This window comes from Bombina bombina, chromosome 11 (genome assembly GCF_027579735.1).
Source record: "Bombina bombina isolate aBomBom1 chromosome 11, aBomBom1.pri, whole genome shotgun sequence".
NCBI classification, from domain to species: Eukaryota; Metazoa; Chordata; class Amphibia; order Anura; family Bombinatoridae; genus Bombina; species Bombina bombina.
In genome coordinates, this window is record NC_069509.1 from 135,680,209 (window position 1) to 135,701,097 (window position 20,889).

A 20,889-nucleotide genomic window follows, 5' to 3' on the forward strand; every position below is an offset into this window, starting at 1 on the left:
AAGTTGCAGTCTCATTGTTGCTGCAGCTGCTTCAGCCATATATCCAAGTGAATAAAACAAAACAAAAAAAAATCCCCTTTACAGCCAGGAACACCAATTGAAAATCCTCTCAGTTGAATTCCCTGCATGGCCACAGGAGTTTCACATATTTTGATGCTGACAAGCCAGTAGGTTTGGATATAGAGCTGGCAAATGACACTCGTACCTAGCGGGCAAACTTCCACTTCATACTGACAAATGCTATAGTTGTTGCTGTGTTGTTTTATTTTTAAACGTAATCTATCAAAGCCGATCATTTCTTGATTTTTCTTTACTTGCAGCGTCCGCAGCAGTTTCATTTGAAATACATCAATTTACTTTTTCTTTTTAATTTCCTCGAGTTCTTAATATGCATAGAACAAGATCACATTGTGTTAACAGCCTGCTAGTAAGTTGCTATAATGTAGACTAGAAGTGTAGATCTTCTGCTATTGGTTCCTGGTTGCATAGACGTTATGAACAGAGTTTTACATGCAAATGAGGAGCATATTCTGGGAAGGATACATGGTCCCATATTTTTCTTTGCAAAAAATAATAATAATCTATTTGCTGAAATAAGCACATTCACTTTGTACTGTTACTTAAATTCTGGTGAACATTTTTGTTTAACTGGTTCACAAAAGAGCTATATAAAATCCTTCAACTTTGTTACCGTCCTTTCTAGCAGGGAAAGGGCTAAAGGGGGCATTTTAATGCAAAAAAAAATAAATTAAATAAAATGCTCCACTTCATTAACCCAACTGAGTTAAGCACAAAGCTAAAGTCCTGCTTGCAACCCACACTGTGTTGCAGCCCCTGAATATAAGGTTGCCATATTGCTGCTTTCAATGAGGACACATATGAAAAATACATCTTCCAGGGTTCTTATAACGGAACCTTATACGAAACATTTCTTTAAAGGGATAAAACAGGTTAAGATCTGTGCATATCAAAAAAGGGCTAATTAATTAAAAATAGTTTGCATAAAAAAATTGTTTAAAAATTGCTGGCAAGTATTTTAAAATAATTTTCAAAAACAAGCAAAATTAATTACAAAGCTAAGCTGCCTGGGGCACCCAACTCCACCTCCCCTTATCAGTGTTTAGACACAGGCATTGTATTTCAATGAGTTCACAGCTTCTAGGCATGCTCCAGCAGACAATCCCTATTCACTTTTGTATTCTACTAAAAGCAACCATAGATAGAGCCATAAAAATTATTGTGTGGGGGGAGTTAGAGCTTTACAATTCAGAAACTAAAAAGAAAGGGTTAATGGCGAGGTACTGCAGTATAAATTTGCAGGTAAAGTAATTAAAGTACGTATTATTATATTTTGTCTCTATCCCAACTTGTTTTATGTACCTTTTAAGCAGTGTCTTCCCTTAAAGCGGCAATATGGCAACCCTACTTGAGTAGGGCAGTTATTGGCAGTTACATTTGTAAGATGCTTATAATTGGCTCCAAGCCTGTGTCCTGCTTAGGACCTAAAATGTGTTGAGGATTGCAAGTAGGACTTTAACCATGTGTTTAAGTACACAGTTTCCATGGGACGCTAATGCAAAAATAACATGCTCCTAAAGAGTTATAACATTTTGTTTCTCTTGTAAGGTGTATCCAGTCCACGGATTCATCCATTACTTTGGGATATTCTCCTTCCCAACAGGAATATGCAAGAGGAACACCCACAGCAGAGCTGTCTATATAGCTCCTCCCCTAACTGCCACCCCCAGTCATTCTCTTGCAGCTCTCGACAAGGGAAGTAGCTAGAGAGATGTGGTGAATTAGTGTAGTTTATCTTCAATCAAAAGTTTGTTATTTTTAAACTGTGCCGGTGTTGTACTGTTTTTTTACCTCAGGCAGAAATTAGTAGAAGAATTTGCCTGAGGTTTTTGATGATCTTAGCAGGTTGTAACTAAGGTCCACTGCTGTTCTCACACATAACTGAAGAATATGGGGAAACTTCAGCTGGCAGCTGGGAGAACGGCCTGCAGAATTATCTGCCCTGAGGTATGTTCAGTATATTATTTTCTAGAGGATGATAAGAACTAGAAAATGCTGACAGTGCCTGATATAGTTAAGGTAAGCCTGAGTGCAGTGATTTAATAACAACTGGCATCATGCTTGCAGTAAAGGGTAGTTTTCATATTACTTTCTATTATGGCTAAGTATGTAAAACGTTTGCATATATATATATATAAAGAACGTTTTTTACTGAGGTGATAAATCTTTATTTGGGGCCTAGTTTCCACATGGCTGTTATTTTACTCCTAGGAATAGTTTTTTAAGGCTCTCTGACTTTGAGTGCATGGTGGGAGGGGCCTATTTTTGCGCTCTAATTGCGCAGTTGTTTTTACATTCTGAGACATCCAGCTTCCCTGGAGTCCCCTGACATATTGGATCTCTGTAAAGGGTTTTTGTGCCTACAAAAGTCGTTTTATGGGAAGGTAGGAGCCACAGTAGAGCTGTGGCAGTTTGCTTGTGACTGTTATGACGGTTTTTACCGTTTTTTTTGCTTCGTTTTTGAACCTGAGGGGTTAATCATCCATTTGCAAGTGGGTGCAATGCCATTTTAGTCTATTATATACACTGTAAAAATTTAATAGTTCACTGCTTTTTTCACTGTTTTGCAGTTTTTGTGTTTGTTTTTTTCCCTTAAAGGCACAGTACCGTTTTTTATTTTCTGCTTTTTCACATTAAAACTCCTTGTTCATTATGTTTAGAAGCCATTGTGGAACTCCCTCTTAGAATGTGTACCAAATGCACTGATCTTAATATTCTGGCTCTAAAAGATTTATCACCAGAGGAAATTGACAAGGAGGAAGTTATGCCGACTAACACTCCCCACGTGTCAGAGCCTTTAACTCCCGCTCAAGGGGCGCCAAGTACATCTAGCGCGCCCATTGCGTATACTTTACAAGACATGGCGGCAGTTATGAATCATACTCTTACAGAAGTATTTTCCAAACTGCCAGGGTTACAAGGAAAGCGAGACAGCTCTGGGGCTAGAACAAATACAGAGCTCTCTGACGCTTTAGTAGCTATGTCTGATATACCCTCACAATGTGCAGAAGCCGAAGAAGGAGAACTTCTATCTGTGGGTGATTTTTCTGACTCAGGGAAGATACTTCAACCTGATTCTGATATGTCTACATTTAAATTTAAGCTTGAACACCTCCGCATATTGCTCAAGGAGGTTTTAGCAACTCTGGATGACTGTGACGCCATTGTAGTCCCAGAGAAATTGTGTAAATTGAATAAATACTACGCAGTGCCTGTTTACACTGATGGTTTTCAGAAATTATTACTAAGGAATGGGATAGACCAGGTGTACAGTTCTCTCCCCCTCCTGTTTTTAAAAAGATGTTTCCCATAGATGCCGCTACACGGGACTTGTGGCAAACGGTCCCTAAGGTGGAGGGAGCAGTCTCTACTCTAGCAAAGCGTACAACTATCCCTGTCGAGGACAGTTGTGCTTTTCTAGATCCAATGGACAAAAAATTAGAGGGTTACCTTAAGAAAATTTTTATTCAACAAGGTTTTATTCTCCAGCCGCTTGCATGCATTGCCCCTGTCACTGCTGCTGCGGCCTACTGGTTTGAGTCTCTAGAAGAGGCTCTACTGGTAGAAACCCCATTGGATGATATCCTTGACAAGCTTAAAGCTCTTAAGCTAGCCAATTAATTTGTTTCTGACGCCGTTGTTCATTTAACCAAACTAACGGCTAAGAACTCAGGTTTTGCTATTCAGGCGCATAGGGCGTTATGGCTTAAATCCTGGTCAGCTGACGTTACTTCAAAGTCTAAGCTTCTCAACATTCCCTTCAAGGTGCAGACCCTATTCGGGCCTGGACTGAAGGAGATCATTTCTGATATTACTGGAGGAAAAGGTCACGCCCTTCCTCAGGATAGGTCCAACAAATTAAGGACCAAACAGTCTAATTTTCGTGCCTTTCGAAACTTCAAGAGTGGTGCAGCTTCAACTTCCTCTAATACAAAACAAGAGGGAAATTTTGCCCAGTCCAAGCCGGTCTGGAGACCTAACCAGGCTTGGAACAAAGGAAAGCAGGCCAAAAAACCTGCTGCTGCCTCTAAGACAGCATGAAAGATCAGCCCCCGATCCAGAAACGGATCTAGTAGGGGGCAGACTTTCTCTCTTCGCCCAGGCTTGGGCAAGAGATGTCCAGGATCCCTGGGCTCTGGAGATTGTTTCCCAGGGATATCTTCTGGACTTCAAAGCTTCGTCCCCAAAAGGAAGATTCCATCTCTCACAATTATCTGCAAACCAGATAAAGAGAGAGGCATTCTTACATTGTGTTCAAGACCTCCTAGTTATGGGAGTGATCCACCCAGTTCCAAAGGAGGAACAGGGGCAAGGCTTCTATTCAAATCTGTTTATGGTTCCCAAAAAAGAGGGAACCTTCAGACCAATCTTAGATCTCAAGATCCTAAACAAATTTCTCAGGGTCCCATCCTTCAAGATGGAGACTATTCGAACCATCCTACCTATGATCCAGGAGGGTCAATATATGACTACCGTGGACTTAAAGGATGCTTATCTGCACATTCCGATACACAGAGATCATCATCGGTTTCTCAGGTTCGCCTTCCTAGACAGACATTACCAGTTTGTGGCTCTTCCCTTTGGGTTAGCTACGGCACCAATAATCTTTACTAAGGTTCTGGGGTCACTCCTAGCGGTCCTAAGGCCGCGGGGTATAGCAGTAGCCCCTTACCTAGACGACATTCTAATACAGGCGTCGAATTTTCAAATCGCCAGGTCCCATACAGACATAGTTCTGGCATTCCTGAGGTCGCATGGGTGGAAAGTAAACGAAGAAAAGCGTTCTCTATCCCCTCTCACAAGAGTTTCCTTCTTAGGAACTCTGATAGATTCTGTAGAAATGAAGATTTACCTGACAGAGGCCAGGTTGTCAAAACTTCTAAATTCCTGCCGTGTTCTTTATTCTACTTCTCGCCCTTCAGTGAGTCAGTGTATGGAAGTTATCGGCTTAATGGTAGCGGCAATGGACATAGTGCTGTTTGCCCGCCTACATCTCAGACCGCTGCAACTTTGCATGCTCAGTCAGTGGAATGGGGATTACACAGACTTGTCCCCTCTACTAAATCTGGATCAAGAGACCAGGGATTCTCTTCTCTGGTGGCTATCTCGGGTCCATCTGTCCAAGGGTATGACCTTCCGCAGGCCAGATTGGACAATAGTAACGACAGATGCCAGCCTTCTAGGCTGGGGTGCAGTCTGGAACTCCCTGAAAGCTCAGGGCTTGTGGACTCAGAAGGAGACACTCCTTCCGATGCTCTTCAGGCTTGGCCTCAGCTTTCTGCGGTCAGGTTCATCAGATTTCAGTCGGACAATATCACGACTGTAGCCTACATCAACCATCAAGGGGGAACAAGGAGTTCCCTAGCAATGTTGGAGGTTTTAAAAATAATTCTATGGGCAGAGGTTCACTCTTGCCATCTATCAGCTATCCATATCCCAGGAGTAGAGAACTGGGAGGCGGATTTTCTAAGTCGACAGACTTTTCATCCGGGGGAGTGGGAACTCCATCCGGAGGTGTTTGCACAGTTGATTCAACTTTGGGGCAAACCAGAACTGGATCTCATGGCGTCTCGTCAGAACGCCAAACTCCCTTGTTACGGATCCAGGTCCAGGGATCCCAAGGCAGCGCTGATAGATGCTCTAGCAGCACCTTGGTCTTTCAACCTTGCTTATGTGTTTCCACCGTTTCCTCTGCTCCCTCGTCTGATTGCCAAGATCAAGCAGGAGAGAGCTTCAGTGATTTTGATAGCACCTGCGTGGCCACACAGGACTTGGTATGCAGATCTGGTGGACATGTCATCCCTTCCACCATGGACTCTACCGCTGAGGCAGGACCTTCTACTTCAGGGTCCTTTCAACCATCCAAATCTAATTTCTCTGCGTCTGACTGCTTGGAGATTGAACGCTTGATTTTATCAAAACGTGGTTTCTCTGAGTCGGTCATTGATACCTTAATTCAGGCTCGAAAGCCTGTCACCAGGAAAATCTATCATAAGATATGGTGTAAATATCTTCATTGGTGTGAATCCAAGGGTTACTCATGGAGTAAAGTCAGGATTCCCAGGATATTGTCTTTTCTCCAAGAAGGATTTGAGAAGTGATTGTCAGCTAGTTCCTTAAAGGGACAGATTTCTGCTCTGTCTATTCTTTTTCACAAGCGTCTGGCGGATGTTCCAGACGTTCAGGTGTTTTGTCAGGCTTTAGTTAGAATCAAGCCTGTGTTTAAACCCGTTGCTCCGCCTTGGAGTTTAAATTTAGTTCTTCAAGGGGTTCCGTTTGAACCTTTGCATTCCATAGATATCAAGCTTTTATCTTGGAAAGTTCTGTTTCTGGTAGCTATCTCTTCGGCTCGAAGAGTTTCAGAGTTATCTGCCTTGCAGTGTGATTCCCCTTATCTGATCTTCCATGCAGATAAGGTAGTTTTGCGTACCAAACCTGGGTTTCTTCCTAAGGTGGTGTCTAATAAGAATATCAATCAGGAGATTGTTGTTCCGTCACTGTGTCCTAATCCTTCTTCAAAGAAAGAACGTCTTTTACACAATCTTGACGTGGTTCGTGCTTTAAAGTTTTATTTACAAGCTACTAAAGATTTTCGTCAAACATCTGCATTGTTTGTTGTCTACTCTGGACAGAGGAAAGGCCAAAAGACTTCAGCAACTTCTCTTTCTTTTTGGTTAAGAAGTATAATCCGCTTAGCTTATGAGACTGCTGGCCAGCAGCCTCCTGAAAGAATTACAGCTCATTCCACTAGAGCGGTGGCTTCCACATGGGCTTTTAAAAATGAGGCTTCTGTTGAACAGATTTGTAAGGCGGGGACTTGCTTCATACTTTTTCTAAATACTACAAATTTGATACTTTTGCTTCTTCGGAGGCTATTTTTGGGAGAAAGGTCTTACAGGCAGTGGTGCCTTCCGTTTAAGCGCCTGCCTTGTCCCTCCCTTCATCCGTGTCCTATTGCTTTGGTATTGGTATCCCACAAGTAATGGATGAATCCGTGGACTGGATACACCTTACAAGAGAAAACAAAATTTATGCTTACCTGATAAATTTATTTCTCTTGTGGTGTATCCAGTCCACGGCCCGCCCTGTCATTTTAAGGCAGGTGTTTTTTATTATTAAACTACAGTCACCACTGCACCCTATAGTTTCTCCTTTCTCTTGCTTGTCTTCGGTCGAATGACTGGAGGTGGCAGTTAGGGGAGGAGCTATATAGACGGCTCTGCTGTGGGTGATCCTCTTGCAGCTTCCTGTTGGGAAGGAGAATATCCCACAAGTAATGGATGAATCCGTGGACTGGATACACCACAAGAGAAATAAATTTATCAGGTAAGCATAAATTTAGTTTTTTACATTAGATCTGCTGTTTAATGTTGTGATATTAACATTTTTATGTTCTTACCATCTCTAACCATTGCTGCAATGTACGATTTGGGTTGTTTTGTGTCCAATATGCAAATCAGAGTCCAAGAATTCTTCATCAGAACTTGTTAAGAGAGTGAAAAATAAAAATGCCCAAAAGTGTTATTTCCAATTACTTTAATGATTACTTTCTGAACCTATGTTTGCTGTTTTTTAAATCCATTTCAAATGGCAATTTTTTTATGGTATCTCTACATTAAAGGGATACTGAACCTAATTTTTTCTTTTATGATTGAGAGAGCATACAATGTTAAACAACTTTCTAATTTACTCCTATTATCAATTTTTCTTTGTGCTCTTGGTATCTTTATTTGAAAAAGCAGGAATGTAAGCATATGTTCAGCACTTGGTTGATTGGTCGCTACATTTAGCCACCAATCAACAAGCGCTACCCAGGTGCTGTCGCAACGATGGGCCGGCTCGTAATCTTTACATTTCTGCTTTTTAAAATAAAAATAGCAAGAGAACGAAGAAAAATTGCTAATAGGAGTGAATTAGAAACTTGTTAACAATTGCATGCGCTATCTAAGAAAAAAATTTAGGTTCATTATCTCTTTAACGTTACATCTTTTTCCAACATAATCTGAAAAAAAATTAACAAAATTGAAATATGTTTTGACTTGTATTACAGTAAAACTGCCCATGTAACACCAACAAAATTAAAGGGACGTAATACTCATATGCTAAATCAATTGAAACTGATGCAGTATAACTGTTAAAAGCTGACAGGAAAATATCACCTGAGCATCTCTATGTAAAAAAGGAAGATATTTTACCTAACTATTTCCTCAGCTCAGCAGAGTAAGTTCTGTGTAAAAAGTTATACTCAGCTGCTCCCAGCTGCAGGTAAAAATAAAAAAAAAATGAAGAAATGAACAGCAGCCAATCATCATCAGCAGTTCTGAGGTCATGAACTCTTACTGTGATCTCATGAGATTTGACTTAACTCTCATGAGATTTCATAGTAAGCTTTCTTTACCTGATTGGTGAAATAATATGAGAGTTCACGAGGCTCATCCCCTAAGCTGTCCTAGGACAGACACACTAAAATGCTGCTTAGAAATCCTTTACAATGGGAGGTGGCTACTGAGGAACTTTTGAGGTAAAATATCTTTCTTTTTTACATAGAGATGTTCAGGAGATATTTTCTAGTCAGCTTTTTACAGCTATGCTGCATCACTTTCAAGTGTTTAAACATTTGGGTATTGTGGCCCTTTAATATTTTTTTTTTTTTTTTTTTAATTAAGCATCAGGAAAGTATTTTTATACTTTTTAGCTTGCAGTCATAATAGATTTATACTGATGTATTTTTGTTTATTTAATTGTTTAAATCTACGTAAAGTATGAGATATAATGAAGGATTTTGTCACTCTGCTCGGTATGCGTACATTTTTTCCCTGTGTTTTGAAATGATACATTACTTTGATTTCTCCTTTATTAAAAGACCTTTTTTTATTTCATACACATTTAAAAATTACCTGCATTAAAGGGATATTAAACTCAGCAATTTTTTATCATGTCTATGAAAGAGCACTATTAAAACATTGTTAAAGTTTTACATAAAAAAAAAATGTTAAGTTAAAGCTATGTATTTTTTATTTTGAAAGGAAGTGCATGATCTGTTTACAGCTGGATTGTGAGATACAAGGTGACTGGCTGTTATGGAAGACTAAAACAGCGCTATTGGTGGAGAGTGACATGCCCCAGATGTTTACAAAAAAAAAATAATAGTTTATTTTTAGTGCAAGAATATTATATTTATATATATTTGAGGGCATTAAGGTCAAAATTACATTTTTGTAATTCAGATAAAGTGTAAATTGAGCAGGATTTATTTCAATAAATGTGACACTATGGCAAGGGGGGGGGGTGCGGAGTGAAGATGAAATCACATCACCATATTAGCATTTAAGAAAAGTGGAAGTTAAAATGAAACACTTTCAATTTAAGTAAAACATAACATTTAAAAAAAAAAATCTTGTTTTTCTGTTAAAAGTTGACTCCTTTCCATGACATCATACCTAGGTACATTCATAAGCAGGCACATGTCTTGCGCACTATATGGCAGAAGTGTTAATAACAATGTTGTACATACAAGGCTAAAAATGTGCACCAACCACAACACCACAAGGAATTTTTAATGGAAAGGGCTATATTGTATACATATGTCTAAATATGTGTATGTGTGTATATTTGTTTATGTGTGTATATATATATATATATATATATATATGTGAATATATTTGTGTGTGTGTATATATATATATATATAGTGTATATTTGTTTATGTGTGTATATATATATATACTGTATATATGTGTGAATATATTTGTGTGCGTGTGTATATATATAGTGTATATTTGTTTGTGTGTGTGTGTATGTATGTATGTATATATATATATATATATATAGTACATATGTGTGAATATATTTGTGTGCGTGCGTGTGTGTGTGTATATATATATATATATATATATATATATATATATATACATACATAAACAAATATACACTATATATATATATAGTGTATATTTGTTTATGTGTGTATATATATTGTATATATGTGTGAATATATTTGTGTGTGTATGTACTGTGTGTGTATGTATGTGTGTATATATATATATATATATATATATAAATATTTTAAAGTGTTTTACTGTGTATGTACTGTGAAAGTTACATTCCAATGTTCTTCAGATAATAGAAAAATGTTTTTGTTTTCTAGTTTTGACTTTCATGTTTATTTAAAAGGGACAGTCTAGTCCAGAATTTCTATTGTTTAAAAAGATAGATAATCCCTTTAAAACACATTCCCCAGTTTTGCATAACCGACACGGTTATATTAAAGGGACAATCAACACCAGAATGTTTGTTGTTTAAAAAGATAGATAATCCCTTTATTACCTATTCCCCAGTTTTGCATAACCAACACAGTTATAATACTATACTTTTTACCTCTGTAACTACCTTGTATCTAAGCCTTTGCAGACTGCCTCCTTATTACAGTTCTTTTGACAGACTTGCATTTTAGCCAATCAATGCTGACTCCTAGGTAACTTCAGATGCGTGAGCTCAATGTTATCTATATGACACACATGAACTAATGCCCTCTAGTGGTGAAAAACTGCCAAAATGTATTCAGATTAGAGGCGGCCTTCAAGGTCTAGGAAATTAGCATATACGCCTCCTAGGTTTAGCTTTCAACTAAGAAAACTAAGCAAAATTGGTGATAAAAGTAAATTGTTAAGTTGTTTAAAATGACATGCCCTATTTGAATCATGAAAGCTTATTTTGGACTTGACTGTCCCTTTTAATACACTTTTTACCTCTGTGATTACCTTGTATTTAAGCCTCAGCCGACTAATCTTTTATTTCAGTTATTTTGACAGACTTGGCATTTTAGGTAGAAAAAGCGATGTGGAGCCACTGTTGAAGATAAAAAAATCTTTTATTGTACAAACATTAAAATATTGAACCATCCCATGGTGAAAAAAGACGAAGCACCAATGCTGACATGTTTCAGCCCTCCGGCCGTAGTCACCAACACTGATATAGAAATAGAAATTTTACCCCTGTAATTACCTTGTATCTAAGCTTCTGCAGACTGCCCCTTTATCTCAGATCTTTTGACAGACTTGCATTTCAGGGAATTAGTCTTAAATAACTCCACGTGCATGAGCACAATGTTATTTATATGAAACACATGAACTAACGCCCTCTAGCTGTGAAAAACTGTCAGATGCATTCAGATAAGAGGTGACCTTCAACAGCTTAGAAATTAGCATATGAGCCTCCTAGGTTTAGCTTTCAACTAAGGATAACAAAAGAACAAAGCAAATTTGATGATAAAAGTAACATTTTGAGGTGGGGCGGAGCTAGCCACTGAGCTGATCAGACGTGTGTGTGTCGAGCTCCTGAGCCCTAAAGCCTTAAAAAGTTTTATAAAGTATAATCCGGTGGGACATTTGTCCAACTTACTGCTAGAAACACAGTGGACATTTAATGTAAGCAGGACATTTTGGCCAACTCAACTTATTGGGCACCTTCACGCAGTAATTATCAGCTGCGCAACGGCGATAAGGAGATCAGGCCGCCACCGCCCATTGAACATACAGGAGACCTACCACAGGCGAAGCTACTGACACCTTAACTATCCGGAGCCTCTGGCCAGACTCACACGCCTCTAACGCTACTCGAGCACAACCCTTCTGAGACGGCCAGACTCCCAGCCGGACCCACACCCATAGCGGCAGTTCCTTACCTACTCCGGAGGGTCGGGGCTCCGCTCCGGAGTAGCTGCCCAACTTACCTGGACTCTCCCTGCCGCTGACTGAGCCTTGCCCTGCTGCGCTACTCCGGAGGGTCGGGGATCCGCTCCGGAGTAGTATACTGCTGTTCTGTGTCGCACGAGTGAGGTCATCCCATATCAGAAGGCCTCACTGAAATACTCCTGGAACGCCTGGGGATACCGGACCGTTACCAAGCTACCGCACTGGCCTCCTCCACTTGCTGGTGTGTTTTGTGGCTCTGAAGATAGATTGGGTACTTTTGGTTCTCGAGGACATGCTGCTACTCCATCAATAGGCCCTTGGGAAAAGGCGCGAACATCCGCCATCTTAAGGCCTTCTCACCCTCACATCTTTTGTAAGGAAAGCCCAGCTGACTGACAGACTCCTGGCTCTGGCGATAACTCACAGATTTGTCAGCTTTTCCACCACAAGTACCCCACAGCAGGAGCCGGGTAAGACCTAGTCAGTTCAGCTGACATTCTTTTCTGCCTTCAGAGATCCCAGTGAGTAGCTGTCACACAGCAGCTGGTATAGCAAGACTTATTCCTACCACTGAGACACTTCCATTGTTTATTCCTCCTTAAAGGGAGCAATTTTGCTAAGACACATTCATCACCTTTACTGAATTGGCCATATCCCAGCTACACACTTAGCTCTGGTTACTTGAAATGTAAAAGGTGTACTATTATCTACACTTGAGGCTAGGCCCTGCACAGCGGGACTCTCTAACTACAGTGTCCACCTGTCGCTGCTGCGTCAGCACAGATATCCTTGAGCATCAGCTTAGGGTGGAGTGGTATTTAAATCTGCCTAACAATTTTCATTCCTTACAGGTTCTCAGGTATCATAAATATCACATATCTGCAGCATAGCCCTAGTGAGACTGAGGAACTTGTACTGTCACAATAACCTACTCTACTACTGTTATACAGTTATAGCTTCTGCGTTAGCCTTTATGTCTTTGGGCTCTCAACCCAAAGTGGAGTGTAATTTCATTATAACATCTGCCTAACATTTCTCTCTACCAACAGGTCCTACCTACTGTAACAATTTCACCAGCTATAATGTACAGGTTGGGCACCTATAAGGTTGCATTTTACTGATCTTATGTACTGGATTCAAAGTGCAGCAATATTCTAATATAAGCTATGCTCACTAACATCCATTTCTCTCCCTCCAGCACTGCACCCTAAGCTCTTTCCAAACTTGTAATTGGTATACAGACGAATACTATTGGGTTCACTGTGTAAATTAATCTTGACCTTTCTTCTGCAGGTATCTTAGTATAAGGGTCTCTCTATACTTAATTTAAAAGTGCAACTGAGCTACCCACTTCCTTGGGATATCACTGTGGCACATACTCCTAGATACGCTGTCACTCAGCAGATGCTACAGATTAGAACCTATTCCCTCTGATAATCTGACACTCTCTCCATTCATTTCCTGCTGTCCAAAGAAACAGCAGGTCATATCCTCTTTCCTTTTCCCGTCCTGGCCAAGTGAGGGCAACTCCCTTGGAGAGGGTGTCTACTGAGAAGCTCACCTTGCCCACCCTCAGAGGAGATTGACCAAGATTTGATGCTACCCATGGTAGAGCTGTCGGATTTCCTTCTGATGATCAAAACACTGCCAAATATGGCCGCCTAAACCAAGATTGACGTCAGGGGGACTTTAGCATCATCCTCTCACCTGTGTCTTATTCAATACATTCTACACTATAGAGCAAGTGTTACCCACATTGGCTTGGCCGCAGGAGCTAACCTGAAACCATGTCCCACACTACCAAAAGAAAGTCTAAACCGTCTCACCTGCCCGGAAAAACAGTTGCAGACCATTTTAAAAGGCACCATACAGGGAAATCCCAAATGTATAGAGAATCTACATCTGCACTAGAGGGCAGTGAATCCGAAGGCAGCATGGACTCCCAATCTCCTATGCCAGATACCATGTCTGCAAACATTGTGGATGTTCTCACTAGGCGAATGAACCTCCTCCAAGAAACACTGACAAAGGAAATTAAAGGTTCCACAGCTGAGCTCCGTAGGGAGATTGGTTCATTGGGAGAACGCACCGAAACTTTGGAGCGTAAGCAAGAAGATCTGGCTGTAGACCATGCTCACTTACAAGCCTATTCCCAAAATCTAGCAATCCAGATATCTGACCTAGAGCTAAAATTAGCCGACATGGAAGATCGCTCCCGTCGGAATAATCTAAGATTCCGCGGAATACCCGAAGAGGTAGGCCCCCAAGAACTGTTGTCCTATGTTCAGGAGTTTTGTAATATCTTACTGCCCTCTTCGGAGACGCCCGGTCTCTTACTTGATAGAGTCCACAGAGTAGCACGACCTAGATCTGTCTCCCAAGAAAAGCCTAGAGATGTCCTAGCTAGGATCCACTTCTTTACCCACAAAGAGAAGATAATGAGAGAGCTGGCCAACAAACCCCAACTTCCTGATAAGTTCCAACAAATCATGGTGTTCCCGGACATCTCTAGCTACACTCTGCAAAAGAATCATTACCCAGATTCTCAGAACGGAAAATATCAGATACAGATGGGGATACCCGACAAGGCTTATAGTCTCTAGGAATGGGGAGACTCACACTATCTTTACCCCTAAAGAAGGATTTGACCTGCTACAAGATTGGGGTCTCGCTTTAACTAAACCCCAGAAGGATATGGACTCTATACTCTCTAAAGATCGGTCAGATATTCAGGACATGACCCAATCAATAAATGGATCTAATAGAAAGGATATCCCTTCTACCACCGAAATCCGGGCTAGTGCCCCAGATTTTACCCCCAGGCTACAAAAACCCACCAAATGTTAAACAAAGAGCTCTGGTCTGAAGTTAATAAACATGTATATATTGTTAGATGTATTTACCATATGCTAGTTACTTATTCCATAGAGGAAATGGGGAGACCTAGGACCTCCCATAGGAGAATGGGCATTTGCCCAGTGGTACCCGCTCTATTCCCTACTTAACCATCCTTTTAAGCCGGGACTCGTGGGACCCCCCCCCTTTCCTCTCAGTTCTCTAAGTTGCTTGATCTCTCCCAGACACTTAAATGTTGTGGACTTACATTGTTTTGAGAGTTAATTAAGTTTACAACGTATTACATACCACTAATGTTACATACTAATATGCTCCTAGAAATGTGGACGTATTATTTAGTTTAAGAGAAGTACACTGGTATATAGCCCCCCAAATGATACTTAAATAGCTCTAGCCCATAGGTAGTAAATATGTATATAATGTTTGATATATTTATCATGTGTCAGGTGCTCATTGCACGGAGGATATGGGGAGACCCACAACCTCTCATGGGAGAACTAGCTCTCCCCCAGCAGTACCTGCTTTATTCCCTATGCAATCATCTTTTGATGTTGAGACTCACGGAGCCTCCCCATTCCTCTCTGTCCTACAGGTTGTTTTATTTCCATCAGGCACCTAAATGTTACTGCCCTAAACTTTTAAGAGATAATAGAGTCTACCGCATATTCTATATCATTAACTATACATGTTATTATGCTTGCTGAAATATGATGTATTATTTAACTAAATGGAAAGACACTGGTATATTCTTTTTATTCATACTCCCCCAATGACAGTCAATCTCTACATACAAGTTAAATACTTGTACTACCTCCCCCCCCCCATACACGCAAATTCTATTTGTGTTATCCCCTTTTACGGGGACTAGAGAAGTCAGTTTCGTATCTAGATACACTTCTCCTCTTGGTGATCCTACGGTTCACCATATCTGATAAAGTATTTAAAACCTCACCTGATTAATACCGATACACTCGGTTCAAACCTAGAAGACACCTATTATATTGTCTGAACTGAATAGTTGGTCTTTAGTGTTTTATTTTGATTTTTCTTTGTTCATTTGTTCAATATCTGCTCTTCTCATCATCCTCTAGGTGAAAATTGAAATCCTTATAGGAGGTGATCCCTAGTGGCTCTTCTTAACAGCCTGTCCGAATAACAGGCTCTGTGCCTGTTGAGGGCCACACTCGGGTGCGCATTTCCGGACGGGGTGAGTCTATTACCTGAACACCTTCCCTCTAACTTTTCTTTCCCTATTCACTCCCCCCCCCCAAAAAAAAAATAAAAAAAAAAAAATGGCGACAACTTCTAATAATATTTCCTTTGCAACATTAAATGTCAAGGGACTTAACTCACAGGAAAAGAGAAGTATGCTTACCAATACCATGAAGTCCCTGAAAGTACAGGTCATGTTTTTACAGGAGACTCATTGGTTAGCGTCAACCCAGACCCCGTACAAGACCCCAGATTACCCTGTAGTGGTTCTAGCTTCTCATACTGAGAAATCTAGAGGAGTAGCGATTGCCATACACAAATCTCTTCATTTCGAACATATCCACGCAGAGAAAGATAGCCAAGGGCGATTCCTATTACTCAACTGTAAACTGAATGGTATACTATTCACCCTAGTTAACATCTATGCCCCAAACCAATTACAATCTAAATTCCTGAAAGGTACATTGTCCAAACTCGAGAAACACAAAACTGGGACGATAATACTAGGAGGTGACTTTAATATGATATGGGACCCCCTGCTAGACAAGAAGGTTCAGAGTGGGAAAACAATAGACGCGTACTCTATAACTACTGCCAATAAGTTCCGACAATACATTATCCAACATAATTTGTATGATATCTGGAGGGCACTACACCCCAATGACAGGGACTATACATATTTCTCGAGACCTCATAATTCATAATCAAGACTCGACCACTTCTTCACTGACTCATGGACACTCAATAGAGTTCTAACGTCACATATTAGGGTCTGCCCTTGGTCGGATCATGATATTCTGACGTTCACTCTCTCTACTGACCTAACCAAAGAGTCTAGACCTAGCTGGAAATTTCCAATCAAATGATCCAAGATAAAGCTTTCAGAACTTCCCTCCAAGCCTCAATTGCAGAGTTTTTGAGAATAAATGATACCCCAGAGGTATCCTCCCAAACTATATGGGCCGCTTTGAAGGCATACATAAGAGGGATATGCATCCGGAGACAGGCAATGTTACGACGTCAAGCGGGTCTACCCCTAGGCCTTCTTATTGCCGAGCTATGCTCTGTAGAACAGGTGAATAAAGAATCTCCAACTACGGACCTGGCCGATAAGATTAAGGCACTAAGAACACAACTGGCGGATAGAGAACTGCAAAGAGTTAAAGACTCTTATACTAGATTCAAGAAGCTGATGTACTGTCAAGGCAATAAGGCCTCAACCCTCTTTGCCCATAAACTAAGGAGTAGGACAGCGGCAGCCCGAATCTTATCTCTCCAAAGAGGCAACACCTCGGTCTCCTCACCCAAGGAAATTGGAGAGACATTCGCGGCCTATTACTCAGACCTGTACCATCTTAAGCCCTCGATGGCTACCAAAGAGTCTTCTTCACGTGAAGTAATAGACTTTTTACAGACGCTAGGCTTACCAATCCTCCTGGACGAAGATAGAGAAGCCCTTAAAGCCCCATTCACCTCAAACGAGCTTAATCAAGCCATTAAACAGACCCATAATAACAAGGCTCCGGGTCCTGATGGTTACCCGTCAGCCTTCTATAAACTGTTTAAAACGGAATTAAACAGGATCCTCCTCAAGGTCTATGCTGAGGCTCGAGAGGCAGGCTCATTTCACAAAGAATTTTTACAAGCAGTAATTCTGCCCATCCCTAAGCCAAACAAAGATCCCTCACAATGCACAAGCTACAGACCAATTTCCTTGATAAATGGTGATGTAAAGCTATATGCCAAGCTATGGGCTAATTGCCTTAATAGCATGCTCCCGAAAGTGATAAATACAGACCAGGTTGGTTTCATGTTTGGCAGAGAGGGCCCGGATAATTCCCGAAAAATGCTAAACATACTTACGGAAGCCTCCCGTTTGAGGCTCGCCATGCTGGCCCTGTCGTTGGACGCAGAAAAAGTGTTTGACAGGGTCAGATGGGAATACTTATGGCACACGCTTGCCCAATTTGGCATACCGGAAGACGTGATCACGGCAATTCGAGCCCTGTACTCCTGCCCCTCTGCAGTAGTTAAGGGTCTAGGTTTTGCCTCTCCGGAAATTCGTATTACCAATGGCACCAGACAGGGTTGCCCCCTGTCACCTCTAATTTTTTCCATGGTCATTGAACCCTTGGCCCAGGCTATCAGGCAATCACACATAATACGAGGTGTCCAGCTTAGCGGCACGACTGCGAAGGTTGCACTATATGCGGACGATGTTACGCTCTTTTTAACAAACCCAATAGGCTCTTTGCCAGCACTCTGTGATATTATTACTGAGTTTGGAACTCATAGTTACTACAAGGTAAATGTCACCAAAACGGAGGCTCTACCAGTATACATCCCAGCATTTGAATTAGATATATTACAAACATTGTACTCTTTCCAATGGGCGCGATCCACCATTCGACATCTGGGGGTACAACTTGGTCCGGACCCAAAAATGGTTATTACCATTAACTATACAAACCTTATTAGAGAGGTTACTGAGCTTACCTCCTCTTGGAGTCTTAAAGAGATTTCATGGTTAGGTCGCATCGCATCTTTCAAAATGACGATCCTGCCTAAAATTCTGTACTATTTCCGCTGTATCCCTCTTAATGTCCCTAACACTTTAATAGATAAGCTCCAATCCATTGGACAACATTATATTTGGAATAAGTCTAGGCCCCGGATTGCAGCGAAAATACTCCAAAAAAGATACAAACATGGAGGAGTTGCAATGCCTAGCATACGTGGGTACTATGAGGCAGCTAGGCTCTCTCATATTACAGCGTGGGCAGACAAAGGAGAAGTACAGGGCTGGAAAAGCATAGAAGCATTAGCCCTTCCTTTGGGCTTAAAGTTAGCAGACCTACCCTGGATCCCTAGCCACAGCGTTGACACCTTGAGATTAAATAATGCCATCGTCAGAGATAATCTGAAGATTTGGTATAGCCTCAGAAATTTACGAGACATTGCCCCACACCCGTCTCCCATTCATTCCATACCAACCTTACTGGCGGCTCTCCCTGACACACACATACAACAGTGGAGTGCGTGGGACCTGAAAGTAGTCTCCCGTCTATACCTCTCAGGCACCCTACTCACTCCTCATAACATGAGAACAATTATCCCAGAGCCCCCCCCGTGGGCCTTATTTGAATACTCGAGACTATATGCCTTTATGACATCATGGGGATTCACCAAGGCTCTAAATTGACCCTTGACTAACTGGGAAAAGCTATGGCAGCTTCCTATTAAGACTCCTAAGCTTATATCATTTCACTATGATCTCCTACAGTTGTCCACTAATAGAGACAGACCCTGGCAGTTGAGGGCATGGGAAGGAGATCTATCTAGACCTATTTCAGATAAAGACCTAAGTACAGCTATGACGCTAACTAAAAAGACGGTGCATTGTGCAAATACTTTAGAGGCCTACATGAAACTATTCCTAAAATGGTACTATACTCCCACAAGGCTGTCACAGATGTTCCCCACAACGTCTCCTCTATGCTGGAGAGATTGTATTCAAAGAGGTTCAGATATACATATCTGGTGGGATTGCCCAAAACTTATACCCCTCTGGAATCAGGTAAAAACCCTTTGTGCTAACCTTGGGCTTTCAATTCCACTCGCTCCTACAATTGCCCTCCTACACATCTTCCCGAAGAGTGTCCCAACTCACGTATCTAAACTGGTCATTTTTGTCCTAGCGGCCACGAAACTGGCGATAGCAAGGGCCTGGAAACAAACCCTACCCCCAGATATTACAGTGGTTACATCTATAATGCAGATATACGCCAAAATGGAACAAAGTTTCTATTCTAACATGGATAAAGAAGAGCTTTATTGGCAGATTTGGGAGCCTTGGTTTAACTATCAAGGAGATCACAGCTAAATTTATAGTCGTACTAAAGTATCTGATCACTCCCATTATCATAATTAAACTTTCACACCCAGTTGGGGATGTGCTAATTGGCTGATAACACATGCTTCCCTACATTCCCTACCAAAAAAAAAAAAATGATCACCCCCCCCCCCCTCCCCTCTCTGGCCATGCTCCCTAGCTTCTATTTCCCTTCCCTTCCTTCTCCCCATAAGAGGGCCTCCCCCGCCTGGAGATGCGCACTGAAAATACTAGCTGAAGTGTACAGACAGATATTCCTAAACTGACTTCATGAAGTCCCTAGAAAGCTGAGTTAAATGATAGTACTGAAGTACTAGTTTGCCCCTGTGTTTACAGTCTTTTCACACTATTTAAAAATGAGGTTTATATTCTTATTCAAAATAATTAAAAACTAGGTTTATGCGGTAGATATTTTATTTCATGCTTGATATGCTTGATTTTTATGATCTGCATTCCCATCAATAGCTATATTTACTATACCATTACAACATAATAATGTTTGCATATATGTGCATTTTTTTTTAGCCACCTGCGTTGTGACACCTACTGTATTGCTTAATCCTCAATAAAAAATATTTAAAAAAAGTAACATTTTGAGTAATAATTTAAAAAAAAAAATTGCGTGGACAGCATGGTTGTATAATACTTCTGAGTTGTATTTTATGAAAGAAAAGGGAAAAAAATAGATTTTTAGAACTAAAGTTGAGACTTAAATTATGAAAATACCAATTGAATGTGGTCAAATACAATTTAAAGGATATGTGTAATCGGGGAAGTCCTCCTCAATCTTAGTGATTCAAGTGGTTTCTCTCCTCAAACACAAGAAGAAAATATAGTGCAATAAATTGTTTTTGAGGCGAGAAACCACTTGAATTACTAAGATTGAGGAGGACTTCACCGATTACACAGATCCTTTAAATTGTATTTGATTTGTATAGTTGTCTCTTTTTATTCATATTATTAACATTATACCAAGTGATTTTTGTACGTATTTGTTTATGAAAATACCAATTGCTCACCAGTTTGGAAAATAGATATACCCTCCATCCTACAAACAAAGCATGGATCAGTAGAGGGAAGAAGAAAAATAGCTTGAGGAGGTATGACAAGAAGTACTAACCAAGACCATCTAAACAATAAAAAAAAGATAAGAGAGAT

The 20,889-nt window shown here is 40.7% G+C and overlaps 1 protein-coding gene across 1 annotated transcript in view; it reads left to right on the top strand.

Annotated features, from left to right (window-relative positions):
• The window catches only part of UBFD1 (ubiquitin family domain containing 1), a 33,728-nt gene extending 26,119 nt beyond the window's left edge, over positions 1-7,609 (top strand). The window contains exon 7 of the mRNA XM_053694624.1: positions 1-7,609. This exon is cut by the window's left edge and continues 351 nt beyond it. The gene's annotated coding sequence lies outside the window, so the exon portion shown is untranslated.
• The last annotated feature ends 13,280 nt before the right edge of the window (positions 7,610-20,889 follow it).